Source organism: Podarcis vaucheri (assembly GCF_965113315.1).
Source record: "Podarcis vaucheri genome assembly, chromosome: 4".
Classification (NCBI taxonomy): domain Eukaryota; kingdom Metazoa; phylum Chordata; class Lepidosauria; order Squamata; family Lacertidae; genus Podarcis; species Podarcis vaucheri.
Window position 1 is genome coordinate 82633968 of NC_138762.1, and position 8278 is coordinate 82642245.

Genomic DNA, 8278 nt, shown 5'->3' on the forward strand with positions numbered 1-8278 from the left:
CAGCAGTGCCTCCTCTTTTTAGTCATTTTATAACACATTTCTTTGCTTATTTGTTTAATCACTTTCAACTGTCCTGTGTTCCCACTAACAGCAAAATGTGATTGGCTCTGCTGTGATGTCATCCTACCCACTATGTGATCCCTTTGAGTATGAAAATTACAGTTAATGGCATGAGCTGTGACCTGGAAGTTCCAGGTTAAAATTTCAACTCATTGAGCTTGGTGAACTCATTGGGGGCCTTGGGCAATCTACCTTCTCTCTGTAATAATATGAAGGCAGTAATAGTTGTCCATTTTATAGAGCTATGGTAAGGGTTACTGAGCTAATTAGGAGTTTGGGGCACTTACAAAAAAGTTACAGGCAGGTAGCCGTGTTGGTCTGCTGTAGTTGAAACAAAATAAAAAAAATCCTTCTGGTAGCACCTTAGAGACCAACTAAGTTTGTTATTGGTATGAGCTTTCGTGCGCATGCACACTTCTTCAGATACTCTTGTGTGCATGCACACGAAAGCTCATACCAATAACAAACTTAGTTGGTCTCTAAGGTGCTACTGGAAGGATTTTTTTTTTTATTTTGTTACAAAAAAGGGTTATACAAATATGCTTCCTATTGTCTTGTTGTCCCATCATTTCCTATCATGGTTTGGCACTGGATAATGAATAGGTGATATACATTCCAACTACAATAACATTTCTAAGCAAGCAATTCAGATATTCAATTTCAGTACACCTACACTGTAATCCTATACGAGTACATTCTAATTTTATGAAACTCACTCTGTTGTAGGCTGTAATGTAATAAACACTTACGCAAGAGTAAATTTTCGTTGAACTGAATGGGCTTTACTTCTGAGTAGTCATGCATAGGCTTTTTTCTGTGATAGTGCTCCACAGAAATTTCATTTGCTGTAAAGTCATTTGCTATAATAGCTTAAGAAAAATCAAACCGAGTATAAGACATTTTCTTTCCACTCCTTTGCACTGCAAATAGTAATATAAGCTTAATCAATAATTACCAACTGAGGAGTTAGCACATTATAGACAGGTTACTCAAGTGCTCTCAACCATCAAGTCATTTAACAGTTAACTTATGGATTAAGCAGCTCTTTTAAGAAGCTGAATATAAAAATGGCCATTTAAGTTGATCTTTTCATCAATATAATCATCTCTAGAGTTGTCTCTATACAGTAGGACTGCTGCTATGTAAAGTCCAAAACAAGATGAAACTGAAAAATTGCATCCATCTGTTAGTACAGCTGTACACATGACCATTAATACTATTTTTTTTCAATTTGGTTGGCTAGTTATTCCCCTGTAAGAAGGACTGTACAACAAGTCAAGTCCTTGCATATAAAATCTTTAAAGGGAATAATTTTCCACTTCTTGCCTTGCAAGTCAGTTGCCTCACCATTTAAAAAGATGTCACATCTGTTACAAATACCTGGACAGTAGGTGTGCTCTTATGTCTCCCATTGTGGAGTAATAACAGCCTCTGGAAGGATTCTTGCTGCAGAGCCTGTATCTTCTCCTAATTTACAAGAGCTGAAGCCAATTTAGAGTCTGGAGTTGTTGTGCCGTGTTGTGTGTTTCTAAGGGCACCAGGGACAGCAGCAAATACGACAGGGAAAATGTTAGCAGGGAGTTAAATGTGAGTTATATTCTCCATGTCATATTTTATTTTATTTTTTAAACGAGCAATGTGAATCCATCCTAAAACTCGATGGGCTCACACAATGAGGGATCATCACAGGACAGAACAACGCCCCATTGCCCCTTCTACCAAAATAGCATCCTCATGGGCATTCAGCCATCATGCCACACTCTTACAAGGAATGGGAAGCCTATGTTCCCTCCTCTACTTGAGTTTAGCCTCCTTTTCCACTTGGTCAAAGAATACAAGACATTCATGTTCCTGACTCTTCAGAGGGAGTGGGTTGGACAAGCAGATCTAGAACATAGGTGCAAACAGGCCTCCCATTTCCCAGAAATTCCTGATATACCATAGTGTGAGAAAGCAAGGCTCTACTATGCTATATGAGGGAATCCCTCTCCATGTGGGCATTTATTGATTTATGCCAAGTGTTCTTGCACCCCAAAGTGTCTTTTGGGTACATGTGGCACTTTCTATAGCAGGAGAGCAGCTGATCCAAATGTACAGGGGTTTTTTTGTTTTGTTTTTTTGTTGCATTGATATTTTCTTCCCCAGGCAACCAGCACTGTGGAAACCTCCATATATTTTCTGTTGCATCAACTCTTGCCACAGCAAACTGCTCCGTGGAATTTCTGCTTCAAATATTTTGTAGCCAAAGTTGCTAAAAGTGTCTGTGGAGTATGTGATTTCTGACTGCAAGTTGGAAAATAGCCTTGTTAATGCTATAATCTGCTATAACACTAAAATTGCTTTAAATCATGGGGCTAGGCTGCTGGCCAAGGATTCTTTTGTTAGGTAGATTGCTGGTGAATAGCTCAAAATGGTCAGCTGATAGGAGCTAATGGCCAGGAGATGGTCTCCTGAATACATGGAGATCACTCTGCCTTCAGTATTTTGAATGGGAAAGGCCTTAGAGCATGGGTAGGCAAATGTTTGGTTTGGCCTAATAGGGTGAAGTCACTTACTAGAAGAACTAGTAAGAGAAAATTGAAAACATATTCCATTGACAAGCTGAATAATATTTCTAGGCATTTGTCACCTTGCACGTAGGCTACATCTTTCAAGCTACAAATTCCAAGTTAGCTATTTGCGGGAGTTGTCCTGTTGCTTTTGGACCAAATCTGTTTGCCAAGAAGCAACTCTGAAGTGTCCTGCACCCTGGTGGATTAGAGGACGCTTGATGTGTTTAGTATGTTTGCAATTGAAATATAGACTTCTCACCGATGGATTTTGTTCAACTAAAAAAATGGGGGGGGGGAATAGGCCAAAACCCAAACCAATAAAATTAATTTGCACAGTGAAAGAATTTGCAGACATTCTGCCAAACTGTGATGTGTTTCCAAGGAAGCCAAGTTCAAGATCGGTGCCAAGTGGCATAGGGAGAAATCAGATCCCATTCTAATGAGCTGGCACGAGTTGGGAAGATCAATAACTGAAGGCAGTTATTGTGCGATGGCAAACTGTGAGCCAGTTGAAAAGTAGTTGGCAATCAAAGAATATCAGGGTCTCCCTAATCAACTGAGAGTCCATGCAGGAATGGAAAAGTAAAATATGGAACCAAAACAAAATATTAACCCTAGAAAATTAGGGTCTTTTTATAGATCATGGTCAGAAGTGGGGACAGGGACTCCCATTCTACGCACTATGTATTTGGAAGCTACTCTCACAGAGCTTAATAGCCATCCAGAATAAGTAAGCACAGAATTGCATTCTTAACCCACTAGATGCTGGATTTGCTGGAAATCACACATTTGGGGCTGTTACTCACACATTCCTGAGTGTCATTCAATTCCTCATCCTTTAATCAATCAATACTGATGGCTTTCAGCTGAGTGTGTCAATTGATATTTGTGGTGACCTAAGGAGAAATGAGAGGCGTATCCATGTTGTTTGATCTGTTATGGCCCAGTCACAAATCCAGACTGCAACAATCATCAAGTCCTTGAACATATGTATGAGCTGGCTCACTGCTGAAGGTTTAAAAGGTTTTATCGCTGCTGCCATATACAATGCAATTGTCTACACAGCTTACATAAAGTTTTAGGTCTTGTAGAAGCAGGCCACATTAATTCACGTGTCCTTTAGATTCTGCTTAACAACACAGAGACTGTTTAGTTCTTGTACCCCCATATTAGTGGAAGTTTGGGAATGCCTTTCCAGGTCACTTTCTTTTGGAGATCTGACATTGCTGGATACTTAGGCTGACTTTGTAAAAACGCGTTTATTTAACAAACGTGCAGAGTAAGAAGAAATGATAAGCAGGCACTAACTGTCCCCGGCAATTTTACAACTGAAGCAGGGCAACTCGTCCCATCCAGCAAGTCCAGAGGATACTACTTCCCTCTGGACCAATATACCGTGGATCTCTTTAATCATATACCTGGTGATACTTTAACTCACAACATTTTCCTTTCACATTTCATCTTTCATGGACTGGTGTCACACAACTTTATCTCTGTTCATTTGGGCGTGTGTATGTCTCACATTTCCTCCAAAGAGTTCAGAGTAGTGTGTATGAGACTCCAGGTGGTCTTCATTCTTGGTGCTGGTCTGGCCCAGAGCTGGTTAGCTTTAGGGCAGGGGTCGGCAAGGTTTACCTCGCCTGGGCCGGTTCACTCCAGCGGAGATCCCTCTGTGGGCTGGACTGCGCGCATGCATGAGCGCATGCGGCAACGATTTCCTGCGTCTGTGCAGACACTATTTTTGGCATCTGCGTCTGCGCAGACATGATTTCCAGCGTCTGAGCATACACAGATGTGATATCCGGCACCATGGAAGTGAGTTCCTGAGCCACACTGCACTGGTTTAGCACAGTGCGTGGGGGCTCGCCAAGCAGGTGGCTCGGGGGCCGGTTAAACTACCCCTGTGGGCCGCTTGTGGTACATGGGTCTTAGGTTGCCTACTCCTGCTTTAGAGGCTGAACTATATCTGAAGCCTTCTGACTTGAGAGTGAAGCTTCCTTTTCCAGTGAGCAGTTAGTAAGCTGTATCAGGATGTCTGCCCCACAGGCTCCAACAACAATCAGATTAATTAGCAAGTGCTTAGTTCATGTATACAACTATGCAAACTGTTATTGTTATGAAGGCACTACAATATACATAAGGCCATGTGAAATGACCCTTGGGAGGCAGACTTTCGGATAAACAAAGGCACTGGTGCAGAAGCCAATCTCTTCCCAAATCAGATGACAATGCAATGCCTATGGTGCAGAGATTTGCTTTCAAATGAAAGAAGAAAGATCACCCCCCACCCTAGAAACTGATTTATTCTTTTGCAGCTAGCTTCCCGGTCATAAAATGCAAGCCATTTTTGGGCCAGCGAGCATGTGATTTTGGTGTCTCTCAGTAGGGATGTTGGTATTTCTGTATTCATTTCCAGTTCCATTGCCCTCTATTCTGAAGAATAAGATTTATTCTCCTTTATCCCACTGACTCTTTGGCTCCACGTCTGCAGGTACATTTCTGTAGATAAATCCACTACCAAGCCTAAATAAGGTTCATCTAGGAAGGAGAGTTCCTTATGCTTCTGGTACTCAAATACAGCGGTCCTTAAACTTTGGTCACCTCCTATTAGATAATCTGCTCTTGTTTTAATTATGAGATTATGAGCCATTTTTCTGCAGACCTTATAAATTGGATTGCTTCATCCAGCCTGTTGAAGGGTAGGCTTCTGCACTTTGCAGTTTCAGAGGATTCCAGCTGACAAGCATATTTTGTTAGAAAACACACCACAACGATAGCTGCCTAATCTCTTAGAAACCGGATTTAATGCTCCTTATTTAATTTCAAAATCAGCTAGTGGCAGAACATGGCCAAACACAACACACAACTGTAATCGACTGCATGTGCAACACAAATGATGACTTATTGTTATCTTTCAATAACATCTTTGTTACTCCTTTCAAAAGGAGGAAAAATGTGAAAAGTATGAAAGTGATATTAAGCAGATGTTAGACGGTAGTTGTCAATCTTGTCTAAGCATGCAGGTGCTAATGTGTTATAATTATCCCTTCTGGCAGTTGATATTTAGGATTTTGGATCCCACCTAGTCAATCACAGCTGTAATTGTTAAGCTTCTTACATAGCTAATATGCTGGGTAATAACTAGATCAAGATTTAATATTTGACGTTTACTATCAATTATCTTTTCTTCTGACATACATCTCCAGTACTCAGATTCCTGGAGATTAGGCACTTTTCCAGACACTCGGTATAATAAATAAAAAGAATTGTTGCTGTGTAAGACTTAAATCAAAGAAACATCATGATCCACATTTCTCCAGGTTTATGCAATATGTTTACTTGTAGCAATTTGCCTCACATTTACCCCTCTCTTTTATCAAGTTGCTTACAGAAGAAACCCATAGTTCAGAGTGCCATAGCAATATTCTGGCAGAGTATGAAACTGAAACTATTTCTACACAGTGTAACATACCAAAACATCCATATAGAAAGTGTAGCTTGCTCCTACTCTATTTGCTACCGTCTGAAACTTATTTTACTCCTTGTGACCTGCTAGTCCAGAATTCCACATGACTACTATTCCAAAGATGGTTAGGAAGTATCAGTTATGATCAAAATAAACCAATCTAAAATCATAAAAGCACTTCCTGATCAGTACTTTTGAGTAGACATATCCTCAGATTTCATTTTAAATAAGCATGCTAGTTCACCAAATCTGAACGCATGGTCCTGCCTCCTGATGGGGTGAATGGTTATCTGGGCAACGCTCATGTGATTGATGATGGTTAGGTTTTGCATGGCAAATATTTTCCAGAGTCAATCCTCTGAGTTCCAAGAAACCACTAGGCTTGCCCAAGTAGTAAGATTCTTGTTCTCCCGTAGGGTCCTAAACTATGACTTGAGAAGAAGCCAGGATCTGAAACCACGTTCTGATTCGGGCTTGTTCTAACAAATCACAATTCCCCGACTTTGGGCATCACAAGGAACCATGGGTAACTTAAAATTTTTAAAAATGAATGCTTTTAATCTCCCCCTTCTGCTGCAAAAAGAAAGAAAAGTTTAGGAGGAATACATACACCTAAGGCATATTGAAGGTTTCTTGTTATATCTGACATGTTCCTGGAGCTCCAAAGGTATCTTAACAATTCTCAGAAGCCCAACAAATTATTTCATCTAATTCAGCCTTCCCCAGTCTAGTGTCTTGGTACTCTCCAGATGTTTTGGACTACAGCTTGCATCATCCCTGACTAACAGACCTGCTGTTCCTTGTGACAAGTTAAAATAGAAAACCACAGTTTTGCTCAATAAAATTGTTAGTGTTTGGAGCATCATAAGCAACAGCATACATGTCTTGAATTTTTTTCCATATGCACTAGCTTCTGAACAAATGTAGACAGGTAGTTTGTGTTAATTAGGAAAAAGGCAATTTAACCTAATCTTCTCCTTTTCAGACAAGCTGGCAACACAACAAATAATGGCGGAAAGCGCTCCACCATTGAAAACCACACTAGTAATCTTCGAAACAATATTGTTACAAGTTAAGTACTCCCTGTTGCCTCCAGCAGACAGGGTCTAGCTTCAAGAGGATCTTGCTCAACTTTGAATGGAAAACGTCTGAAATGTTGACAGCACAAAACATTAAGGTTTCAGAGCAAAACAAATGAAACCGGACCGTGTCATTTTGCAATAAAACACGAAGTTGTGTAATAGTGCCATTTTAAAGCCACTTGCACATTTCAAGACTTCAAATAAAATGCTATTAACACAGACAGATAAACAGGCTAAGCCATTATTTGCCTGGGGTGATACCCTTGTGATTTACAACAGGCAAAGAAAATATAGTAGCATAGCTGTTCAAAATTGAATGATATCAGTACCAAAATAATCCTTTCATAGAGCTATAAGGGCCTTTGATAAGAAATTCAAAAAAATTGCATGTTTTTTCAAAGCAAATCCAGTCACATACAAGTGCCTATTATACAATCCAATTACTTTTGTAAGTGCGCCTGTAAAGTTACTTTTAGTTTGACCATCAAACAGGAAGCCTTCACAGACGTTAATGCAGCAGTTTCTAACACTCCCTCACACTTTAGCACAGGCATCCCCAACCTGTGGCCCTCCCGATGTTTTGGCCTACAACTCCCATGATCCCTAGCTAACAGGACTAGTGGTCAGGGATGATGGGAATTGTAGTCCAAAACATCTGGAAGGCCGAAGGTTGGGGATGCCTGCTTTAGCATGACCAAAAATAGAACCCTGGAAGGTGAGATGTTGGTAGGAGATGGCTTGATAATATTTATTTCTTTGCTTAATTGAAGGTTTAAACCTCATACAGTAGTACCTCGGGTTAAGAACTTAATTCATTCCAGGGGTCCATTCTTAACCTGAAACTGTTCTTAACCTGAAGACCACTTTAGCTAATGGGCCCTCCCACTGCTGCTGCATCGCCGGAGCACGATTTCTGTTCTCATCCTGAAGCAAAGTTCTTAACCTGAATTTCTGGGTTAGCAGAGTTTGTAACCTGACGCGTCTGTAACCTGAGGTACCATTGTATTTCAATCATATGATTTTCAAAACTACTTACAAAAAAGAGGTAATGCTACAACCCCCCCTTCCCTAAAAAAACCAAAAACCTTACACATAGTTAATTTGGCAGGGGTGCCAAC

The 8278-nt window shown here is 40.4% G+C and overlaps 1 long non-coding RNA gene across 4 annotated transcripts in view; it reads left to right on the forward strand.

Moving 5' to 3' along the window:
• Positions 1-7900, forward strand: part of LOC309530196 — a 318904-nt gene extending 311004 nt beyond the window's left edge. For 3 of the 4 annotated variants that reach the window (XR_014218652.1, XR_014218653.1, XR_014218654.1), the window contains 2 exons: positions 6495-6604; positions 7064-7900. This is a non-coding gene — a long non-coding RNA (uncharacterized lncRNA). The remainder of the gene's footprint in view (positions 1-6494; positions 6605-7063) is intronic. The other variant, XR_014218655.1, reaches the window with a different exon arrangement.
• Positions 7901-8278: the final 378 nt, after the last annotated feature.